The following is a 12317-nucleotide window of genomic DNA, read 5'->3' on the forward strand; positions in this document are numbered from 1 at the left end:
CTTGTATTATTTAGAATGTAATAGCCCGATTTCGACCCTAATCGGACATAGTGGTTTAGGGACCACAAATCCGAGTCAGAAAAATATTTTAATATTATTTTATGTGTTTATTATGTGTGAATTTATATCCATGAAATTTTCGTGTTTTAATTTTGTTGTTTAAGTGCCGATTTAATAAAAAGGGCTTAATCGCGTAAAATGAAAATTTAGGGGGTTAAATCCAAAAGGGTCGAATAGTGGTTGTTCTTTTAATATGGAGTCTTTATGTTGTAATTTAGCCATTTATAAGATAGAGGGTGGCAATGGACTAAAATGACCTTAGTGTATATGTTTTATATTTTAATTAGTAAAGGTTAATTTAGTAATTGAATAATAATATATGTTATAATAAAACAAAACATAAAAAAATGGCTATTATGTTCATCTTCTTCACTGAATATTGAAAAGAAAAAAAGGGTTTGAAATCTTAAAACATTCGGCCATTGTTGGAGCTTGAATCAAGGTTAGTTTTTGTTTGGTTTTTGATAATTTCTACGTTTTTGAGATCGTTGCTTTGAACACTATCCGACCCATGCTTAAATTTTTTATTTTAATGAATATTTCGAGTTATGTCATTGATGAATATTTGTGTTTTGTGATGTTTGATGATGAATAATGAAATATAGGTGAGAGATTAACATTTTTATCTTGGGATTTTTTATGAATTTGAGTAATTAGGGTTAAATTGTGAAAATAAAATTTTGGAGGACTAAAATGAAAAATAAATTAAATGCATGGACTTGTATGAGTATAATAAAGATTCGGCCTAAGCATAGTATAGTCAAAATTTGAATGTTTTGTGTTTTGTGTAATTTTGGACTAAATTGTGAAAAGTGTAAATGTTAGGGGCAAAATGGTAATTTTTCCGTTTATGTGTTTTTGGACTAAATTGAGTGAAAATATGTTTGAATGAGTTTAATTTGAATATGTTTAGATCAAGAAAAGAGAAATTCAGATTTGGATCGGGGGAAAACTAAAGTCATCAACTAGCCGCTCCGTTCCGTTTTACATCGCCGAGGTAAGTCTATAAGTTAATAGATGTACTTAAATTAATTAAATGCGAAATATATGTGCTAAAATGAAACATACGAAAATATTTGAGCTATTATTGAATATGAAATGATTTGATAACTATGTTTTAGCTAATGTTTTAAATTGTGTTTTGACATATATAAAATAAATAAATATGAATATCATGGAAAAATTATGAACTTTGATATATGAAATATGTGATAGAATAAACTATATATCAGTGATTATCGGGCTTCGTGCCTAGCAGGCCTTGTACCGGTGTGATATATCAGGCTATAAGCCTAGCAGGCCTAGTGTCAGTGAGTTTTTATCAGGCTTGAGCCTAGCAGGTTTTATGTCGGTGCATTATTATAGGCTTTATGCCTAGAAGGCTTTATGCCGATGTGATATTGAATATGTAAAACGAGCCAGAAGGCCAGGTATGAATTAACTTGTGAGTACGTATGTGATTCGATATCTATTACAAAATAGGTACTTTGATAATGAAAGATATATATATACATTTATATATATATTCAGCTGTCAATGAACAATTGGTATATCATTGAGATGTTTCATAAATATGTGCATACATGATTTAATGTATTCGCCATGTAGACTATATGTATATGTGAGACATTATACTATGAATCTTGGACTTAAGTATACAATTAAATCTATTTATGGATTTTACGATTAATTAGATTAGACTTTGAATAATAAAATGCTAAAATAACTAGGTGAGTATTCGACCTAGTGGTGTTTGGGTAAGGAAATCTTTTAACTATGAGTTTTAATAGTTTGAGTTGAAGTTTGGTAAGGTTAATGTGATTAGCTAAATTATATAAATTTATTATTATTAATAAATTTATTATTATTAAATCATTTAATTTCTTAAAGACTTATTAAGCTATAAAAGCTTACTTGGTATGTTTACGTTTCTTTGTTTTATAGATTTCGGGAGTTGGTTACGAGCTCAGGGATCGTCAGAGAAGTTTATCACACTATCGACTCTTTTTGTTATTTTGTTAAATTTGAATTTGAACTTATGGCATGTATAATCTAGTTATAATGTTTGATTTGGGATATGTAAATATAAGCCATGTGAAAATGGCTTATTTCTTTTGGTTAAGCTTAGTTTCTATGCTTTTGATATAATGGTTTAATTATAATGCTAATGGTTGTGTAAATTCGGTCATGGTTTAATCTTATATGGGAAGTAATCACATGATATATATATATATATATATATATATATGTGGTGTGCTTGGTATATGTATATAGTTTAAAGTAATAATATGTATGGTTTAAGATTGTTCACTATGGTAAGCTTGACATATTGGTATAATTAGCATTATTAAATAGTTTAAGTTAGTAAGCTTAAAATCAAATATATATATATATATATATGTGTTTGTGATGTTCATTATATGATTCGGTAAAGGGGTAATGATAAGCATATTGTATATTCGGTCATGATGCTAAATTATTTAAATTCATATTAGTAAGATAAATAATGAATATAGTTGAGGTGGTTTGAATGGAGGTTAATTTGGTGACCGAATATGTATATGTGGTTAATTGATATGGTTATATGTGTATATATTTGTGATATGAGAAAGATATATTTTGTTCTTGAAATGATATTTGTTTATGCATAATATTTACCTATTTATATGTTTCAGACATTTGCATGAATAATTTAAAGTGAAAATGTATTAGTGGAATAGATCATGAGATGAATGAGTAAATGTATGTAGGTTGGTTTGGTTCATGACTATACAAGTTGAGTATGATATGATTCGGTAAATGGTTAAATATAATGTACACATGACGCTAATATCTAAAGTTATATGCTAGACCATTAAGTAAAGCTATTATTGCCGAATGTACTTTTATTTTTTTTAGTTATGTGAGATATTGGTTATTAAGTTATCAAGTGAATAATATAATGTTTCATAAATAAGTGATATAAAATGTGCTTATGGATTAAAAATGTAATAAGTTTGTTTATACTTTAGTATTTGACTAGCAAGCACGTAATAATTGAAAATTTTGAATTCCATACTTATTAAGTATAAGTATTTTAAATGTTAAAGCATGATTGGATTTTAATTGATTAAGTGAATTATATGTTTAATAATTTATTTGAATGTGTTTTGATTTATAAGTTGTGTGATATTGTTTATTAAATATTAAATACATGTGTATTGTTGTGATTGAATTACGAAGCATGAAATATAATGAATGCCTCTTTTGAGTTATGTTCTGTTCGGTAATGCCTCGTGACCCTAATCTAGCGACGGATACAGGTTAGGGGTGTTACATAGAAACTTCCAGAGTAATATGCAGAACCTCCTTTGTGAAAGTATTATTAGTCCATTAATCATTATTCCAATGCAACATGCTTGCAAAAGATCATAACGATGGATAAAATAGAATTGATTTGGGAGCATGACTCGAAATGAGTAAATTATCAAGAAGAGTAATAAAAACAAAAGAATTGCTTAGGAACACGTATCTTTGAAAAAGAATGAAGTATTCCAAGAACAGCAAATTCAATATAAATAGTATGAAGACTAGGTGCTCCAGATATTGCAGCTTGAGCTTCTTTGTACAAACTTTCTGAAGACCATTCTGAGTTTGACATGTGTTTAGGAGATCTACAGTGCTTTATCGATGCCCCAAGATGTCGCCTACCCTTTCCTGTTGATTCGGGTATAGCGAGATCACCACATGCCCCAATCAGATCAAAATTTGAGCTGCTCTAATCACCTCATGTCCCATTCTGATCCAAAATTTGAGCCGCCCTTTTTGGGTTTTCAACTCAAATCCCCTTTGGTCTCAAGGCGCCCTTTGCTGGTTTTAACCTTGGCCTCTCCTTTTTTTTATTATTTTTTATGACTTAAAGCACCATTTGTGGGTTTTCACTTTGGTCTTTTTTTTTAAGGACTCAAGGCGCCCTTCGCGGGTTTTCACCTTGGCCCTTTCTCTTTTATCAAGTGAAGTATTTCTTGACTGAATCTAAGTTTACAGGATTAGGGAAGTTTTTCCCATCCATCTCGGTTAGAATCAATGCTTCTCCAGAAAAGGCCTTCTTTACAACGTAAGGTCCTTCCCAATTTGGCATCCATTTCCCTCTAAAATCCTTTTGTAGGGGAAGGATCTTTTTCAACACCAGGTCCCTCTCGTGGAATTTTCTGGGACGAACATTTTTGTTGTAGGCTCGCATCATCTGCTTTTGATACATTTGACCGTAGTGAATAGCTTTTAGCCTTTTTTCTTCAATTAGGTTCAACTGATCATATCGAGATTGGATCTATTCTACTTTTTCCAACTTTAGCTCAGCCAATACCCGTAGAGAATGAATTTCAACCTCGATGGGTAAAACTGCTTCCATTCCATAGACCAGAGAAAAAGGCATTGCCCCGGTGGAAGTCCTGATAGACGTTCGATAAGCAAAGAGGGCAAATGGTAATTTTTCATACCAGTCTTTGTAAGTCTCAGTCATTTTCCCCACAATCTTCTTAATATTCTCATTAGTTGTCTCTGCCGCACCATTTATTTCTAGGCAATACAGTGACGAATTGTGGTGTCTGATTTTGAATTGATTACAGACCTTAGCTATCGCATTTTTGTTCAGGTTCAACGCGTTATCCAATATAATCCTCCCTGGTATTCCATACCGGCATATGATCTCTTTGTTTTTTGAGAATTTACTAACTGCCGACTTGATGACATTGGCGTATCAAGCAGCCACTACCCGTTTGGTGAAATAATTAATGACCTCAAAAATGAAGCAATGCCCATTAGAAACCCTTGATGATATTGGCCCGATGACATCCATGCCCCACTTTGCTCAAAATTCGAGTCGCCCTTTTCGGGTTTTCAACTCAAATCCCCTCTGGTCACAAAGCGCCCTTTGAGGGTTTTCGCCTTGGCCTCTCCTTTTTCTTTTCCTTTTTTTTTTCTTTTTTTTTCATCATTTTCATTTTTTTGAAATATTTTTTATTTTAATTTTTATTTTGAAATATTTTTTGATTGGATTTGAACTCATAGGATTAGGCAAGTCCTTGTTATCCCTTTTGATCAAAATCAATGCTTTTCTAGATAAAGTCTTCCACACAAGATGTTCCACTTTCATTTTGTATGCAAAAGATCTTCTTTGGTATCAGGTTTCTCTCATAGAGCCTTCTGGGGTGAAATTTAACTATGACGGAAATCTTTGGATCTTCCTCTTCAATTAGGAAAAAATCCAACAAAAACTCAGAGAGATGAAAACTCGACTTCAATGGGAAAACTATGATAACCCAAAGAGAAAGGTGTTGTCCTAGCCAATAATTTTCACTGCATCGTTAATGATGTTAATCTTGAACATACTACAAATTTCTGATATCTTGTTGTTGTTCAGATTACAATGTTAGTGCTTAATCCGGACATGACCATGCGAAGACATCTTTGAACTCTTGAAGTAACTTAACAAGGTCTTGCTTCGTTTCTTCAGTTATGCATGTTCTGATTTTTACTACTTTTCCCTTCTCTAAAGTCACAAACTCCATTGTCTCCTCATGAGGTAAAATTTATTTCTCTTCCTATTCTACCATCCTCAACAAGTCCGGAGATAGTCTACAATCTATGTCATCTTCAAAGTCATAAGATCCCTCTAAACACATGTCTTGCTCAAAAGGAGATTCTGAGTCTGTAGCAGCGTCACTCATGTCATTGATATCTAGGGACCTATTGTAGGTACAAAAGAATATACAAAGAATGTATGAATTTATGAATAGTTATTTGCACAGTATGATTAAGAATGAATGAAAGAACGATTTGGAAGAAAATCCAAAAGAATGAAAGAATAAAAAATAATTATTGATATGAAATGAAAGAATCTTTAATAAAAAATGATCACAAAGATGTATTTCATTAAAATAATGGCGTTTAGACATGAGCCTATTTCACAAAGGAGTTCTTATTGCCTTTGGGCTAAAAGCAACAAGTGTGTTCTGAATATTACTCTAATTAAGCTCTAAATACTACAAGGATTCGTTCTGTAGTCCAATTATTTAGAACACTCCCAAGTTTATAAGGGTGAATATCTAACAATGTCCCTTTTCAATTGTCTTCATATATGGCATTGATGTGAACGTTTCCTAACACTTCTTCATACGTCGCATTCACCCCATTATCAATATGATTGGCTAGTGGATTTTCTGAATTAGATGAGTCATCGAACTTGACAATGCCCATATTGATGAATCTTTCAACTAAATTTTTGAAGGCAATGCAATTTTTTATAGAATACCCCGTAATTCCCGCATGGTAGTCACATTTTGCGTTCGTATCATACCATTTGGGATACGGAGGCTGTAAAGGTTTCACGTGAAAAGGGGAAACAATGTGTGCATCAAACAAACTCTGATACAGTTCCCTATACGATATTGGGATTGGCGTAAACTGGAACTTCTCGGTCTTCGTGCTGAAATCTTGCCTTGATGAATTTTGTTGATTAACAACCATTTTTCTTGGCTGACTCACAGTAACTGATTTTGAGTAACCTATGTTGTTCACCTTTTTTTTTTCTCCTTGAGGCTGACTTTTTGTTACTCTCTCCTTCATCTATTCTTCCACTTCTGATAGCATTCTCAATCATTTCGCCACTCATAATTATATTTGAGAAATTTTTTGTGGCGTTTCCCAACATGTGTGTGATGAACGGGGCTTTTAACGTATTGATAAAGATCATCGTTGTTTCTTTCTCTAGGAACGGTGGCTGAACTTGGACAACAACTTCACTCTATCTTTGTGCATATTGCCTAAAACTCTCATTCGATTTCTTTTCCATATTTTGTAGAGTGATTCTATCAGGAACCATATCTATTACATGACTATATTACTTCATGAATGCTTGTGCTAAATCCCTCCATGAACTAATCCTGGCACGGCTCAATTGGTTGTGCCATTTGGATACTGTCCCCACATGGTGATGTGAGCCTCGGGGCAACTGGTTCCATTGTATTTTTCAAAGTCTGGCATTTTAAACTTGTAAGGAAGTACTAAGTCTGAAACCAAGCTCAGATCTTTAGCGTCGATTCCGTGCTGACTATCAATAGTTTCCATGGCTTTGAATTTTTCCTCCAACCATTTACATCTATCCTCTAACTGCTTTAGCAATTCCTCCTTCACTTTTTCCTTCTCAGCCACTTCATCAAAGTCGGGTATAACAGGATTAGTTGGGTTATCTCCTGGGTTTGAACCTGATCCAGCTTGAAAGTTCATTGGCATTGAAGCACCAGCTTGAAATTGTTGAGGCCCAACTGTGACGGATGGCCTCCGCGGGTGCATCTCAACTTGGGTCTGTACATTTGGTGGAGTAAAACCCGTAGGATACAGCAGCTCCTCACTATCTTCCCCAGGATTGGCCATAGGGCCCTTTCCCTTATCTACTCCTCTAGTTAGTAATTTGGTCAACTGAGCGATCATATTTCTTTGATATTCCAACATCTTTTCCATCATATCTTGCTGAATTTTAGCTAGCTGCTCTTGCATTTGCGTTTTTAGTTGATCTTGCATCTCCTTTTGAAATTGTTCAAGTCTTTCCAATCTTTGGTCCATGCTTCTTGACTTTGCTTGAGTACCATAACGGTGTTTGGTTGGTAAATTGGTTTCCAGATTAACTGAGGAATGATTTTAATCAATTAGGCTCTTTTAGTAGACTTTAATGCATATGATGTCATGTAATGCGAATGCATGAAATGAATGCAAAAAGAAACGTTGATTCTGGTTCAATTCTATTAGAGCAACTTTACTAGAAAACAAATATCTTAACATAAAGCGGATATATATATGGCCTTGCCCTCATACTTTAAAGGAAGACATTGATTCCTTTCTTCATTCGAATGTTAAGATGAATCTCACGAATTTTCCAATGGATGCCTCTACTAGCTCCTTTTTACTTGATCCGAGCCGCCTCTCATTACTCGTTCATCCTCGTGACGCTCATTAGCTTCTTTGAAAAGGTCGGGGCGTTGACCACTCTTGAATAATCTTTGTCAACTTAAATCCTCGAGTAACGCAGCAAAGTCGTGTAGTCCTCTGTTAGACTATTATCCTTCCCTTGTTACGTTTTCTTAGGCCATATTCGGACAATCGCATTGTCTTCCACTTTATCAAGAAATTTGTTTTCCATGACAAGCTCTCTATTTAGCAACTGAACGTGAATCAACACATCTTTTTTATGATGAAAATGCAATGCAATCATAATGTCATACAATCAAAACAAAACACAAGTCAGTATCATGTATAGAATTCAATACAAACAAGAAATATTAAAGCACCTATTTGGGTATCTACTAGGGTTTGGCGTAGTTCTACCTAGGGCAAGTTCCTAAGGTTTACTATATGAGGTTTGAGTTCTAGGGAAAAGGTACCCGAACCAACAGATTCCTCGATCCTCGCCCATTATAGGTTCATATGGACCGAGTTCGGTTCAGGGGAATACATTTCTCTATGGCTGTACAGAGATGAAAATCTCACGAAAACATAGGTACGGATGTATCCCGAAAGCAATCCACTATCCTGAACGGAGGTGAAAACCTCACGAAGGACTAGTTTCCCACTCCCACTCAAAAAGGTATAATCGAGCAGTTATGCAATGCAATATGCAGAAATTAAAAGACTTCAACCAATGAAGCAAACATATCAAAATGATGTATACCATAAAAATGCGATGAGAGGATCATAAATTTAAATCGAAGTTTCAACTTTCGACAAAAAGACAAAAAATAATCAATTTGTGGCTCGACTCTCAAAACCAGTCTCCAGCAAAGTTGCCAAGCTGGCCAAACCATTTTTTGAAAACAAAAATTGTGTCGACTTATTTTTTAAAAAAACTAAAATTGGAGTCGCCACCAATCCTTTTTATTTAGGTGTGATTGGATCACCTCATAATTTAATCCTTTTAATAAAAATTTAAATTTACTTAAACGATAATTTTTTGGTCTACAAAATCCAAAAAACGGGTTTGGGAGTCGGTTACGCACGAGGAAGGATTAGCACCCACGATGCGCCCAAAATTGGTACCTAGTTGATTACTTAATGTCTTAAGTGTCGATAGTCAAAAATTTGAAAGGAAAATTAAAATACGATCCCTTTTTATTAATGCTATTTAAAAAAACACTTGAATAAATCGAAACAAATATTAAATACTCTCTCGTCTCGAGATAGCAAAATGTCACATCCCGTACGTTAGGACACAACACATTGAACCTTTAAGGATGAGCTTGCCTTTAATTTTTAAAACCCATGCAGTGAAGTTTAAAAAGGATATTCAATTGTTTAAGTCAGATGAAGAAATCGAAGCCCAATACGTTAGGGCACAATTTCTCAAAATCCCAAACATTGAATATTGCATTTATTATTTTTTTAAAAAATCCTTATCTCAAGAAAACAACATATCGTATCCAATGCGTTAGGACACAACGTATCAAATTCCCGAGAATGAGCTTTTTATTTATGTGTTTTGATTAAAGAATATTCTCGATTATTTAGATTCAACGAGGAAAATTGGAACCCAATACGTTAGGGCTCAATCCTCTCGAAGATCTCAAATACCGAGTATTGCATTATCTTGAAAATATGATTTCAAAACTTAAACCATATTAAACGCAACCTTTTGAGCGAATAAAGCGCGATAGAATAATAATGTACAATACGAAGCGATAATTTGTAAACCAAAATGTATTCTAATGAACTACAAATAATTAATAAATACAAATATGCAATACAATATACATAAGAGCAATAATCTCGCACAATATATTATGTAAAAAGCAACATTAATATTTGAAGACTAGTAAAAAAACCTAATTAAAACACCAAACAAATTAGCATAAATAAAGTATAACAAAATTTTAAAATAAAAAAATGAATAACATGGAAAAAAATGTCAATATATAAACAATAAATTATATGTATATAATTTCAAAATAAACCATATATGCGAGTTTGAAATAGATCAAAATGAAGATAAAACAAATATTATGTGAAATGATAATATCAAAATGAATTTTAAAGTAAATATTGTATATAAAAAACAATATGTAACATACAAAATAATAATATATTATAAATTGAAATAATATTGATGATAAATCTAAAAATAATATTTAACTTAAACATAAAATAATATAAGATTTAAAATTAAATAAAAAAATGGAGTAATAAATATTTAAATAAATTTTTTTAATGAAAATATAAAATCTAATACATTAAAATAAGTTAACGAGGGTTAAATTGCACTTAAAACAGAATTGGAAGAAAAAAATGAAAATAAATAAAGTTGAGGTTCAAAATGCAGCACGTGAATAACATAGGGGACTAATTGGGAAATATTCCCATCCTCCCAAAACGCAGTGCTGTGATATGGACCGAAATGAAACGAAAACAATATGCAAGGCAAATTTTAAAAAAAAAAACTGATTCTATACGTCACGAAAAAGGAGGGACCAAATATGGAAATACCCCTACCAAGAGCAGATCACGCGGATCTAGCCGCTTCCAGGTCGGGTCATTGGGTCCATGGCCATCAAACGGTGTTGTTTTGAGGCCACTGAAGCAGGCTCTAAACGACATCGTTTCTTACACCGTATATAATCCATTTTAAAACTCTAAATCAGTAGCCATTTATCAGTTTTAAAACAAACTTAAAAAACAAACGCCTCTGCCTCCCAAAACGCTGCTAAAAAATCAGGCCATTTTAAGGCCTTTCAAATCTCACCAAAAACCCCGATCGCGATGGAGCAGGCAGACTCAATAACACCAGGTAATTTCCTCGTCTCTTGATTATTTCTTTTTTCTTTCCTTTTTTTCGCACACGACTAATGAATAAAAAATAGAACAGAAAAGAAAATCCAGTGAAAAAAAGAAAAATCTGAAATCGCCTTTCGAATATTCTCTTTTTTGCTTAGATTTCTTTGGTATATTTTTTGATTTCGTATCCGTTCCCCTCCACAAATCTCCAATTGGCTTTTGTATAGCCGAATATAAAATTACAAAAATTATTTAGCTATTTTTTTCTGCCATTCTAATGTATTTTTTCTGTTATTGCCTTGGCTGCTAGTTTGTTGCGTTTGCAGGTACAGCCAGCTGGAGGTGCACACGTGTGGAGGCGCCTGGATGAGGGCAGCGGCTGGTAGCGCACATGCGTGGAAGGGCTTAGCTGCGGTGGCTGAAGTTTGCTCTAGAAACCTTAGGGGTTTCTGAAAACTGCTTTGGGCTTCAATGTAATTGGGCTGGGGTTTTGGGTTAGGGAACTTTAGGCAGTTATTTGTTTGTAATCTGGACTAGGGTAATACGGGCTTGCTAGAATTTGTAAGTGGACTTTTGTTTAAAAATGAACTTTATTTTTAACTTATTCTTTAGTTTAATTTTTTTTGTTTGCTTTTGGTCCCGGGCTAATTGGGCCTGTTATAGAAACTATGGATTTGGTAAAAAAATTAGATTTGGATTTGAAAATCCAAATTCTTTTCTTGGATATTAAATAAAAAATTGGATTTGAATTTAGCCAAATCCAAGTCAAATTTATTAAGAGTTCAATTTTGGATTTCAAAATTAAAATTTCAAAATTTCAAAATCCAAGATTGATTAAGAAAATATGAGAACTTTTTTGTTCTTTCTTCTCTCACATATTCTTCAAAACTCAAACAATAAATAATTAATTTTATTACACCATGAAGCTCAAGGTTTGTGAATTGGATCAGTAGACAAATCGATCAAATCACCGGTTCTCGATTCAATGGTTCGATTGAATAAATTATTAAAAATAAAAATATTTAAAAATAGATCAAACTGGTACAACTGCCAATTCGGCCGGTTCACGAGACAACCAATCTGACCCCTTATTTCAGGCTGGTACCTTAGTTGATTCCCGATCCAATCGGTCCGATCTGATTCTGAAAACAGTGACGAAGCTTCATGCATTTAATTTAATACAATATGAATATTCAAAAATTCAATTGATACCATAGTTTCCACAATTTTAATTTTAAAGATATTTAGTTTATACCTAAGTAAGTCCACTTATGCCAAGTGCAATCAATTTGACCAGCTATTTCGGTCCGATTTTCAAAATTAAATTGGTGGTCAAATTGATTAGGCCATCAATTTGCTAGTCCAACCGGTTCGACCAATCCTTCTGGTTCCATTAAATAAATCATTTAAAAAAATCATAAAAATAAAAAATTTGGTTCAACCGCCCAATTAATCGATTT

The 12317-nt window shown here is 33.1% G+C and overlaps 1 long non-coding RNA gene across 1 annotated transcript; it reads left to right on the plus strand.

Annotated features, from left to right (window-relative positions):
* The first annotated feature begins 10731 nt into the window (after positions 1 to 10731).
* LOC128034125 (uncharacterized) lies at positions 10732 to 11461 on the plus strand. The gene is made up of 2 exons (XR_008190234.1): positions 10732 to 10870; positions 11168 to 11461. It is a non-coding gene; the product is annotated as an uncharacterized LOC128034125 (long non-coding RNA).
* The last annotated feature ends 856 nt before the right edge of the window (positions 11462 to 12317 follow it).

Source organism: Gossypium raimondii, chromosome 10 (genome assembly GCF_025698545.1).
Source record: "Gossypium raimondii isolate GPD5lz chromosome 10, ASM2569854v1, whole genome shotgun sequence".
NCBI lineage: Eukaryota > Viridiplantae > Streptophyta > Magnoliopsida > Malvales > Malvaceae > Gossypium > Gossypium raimondii.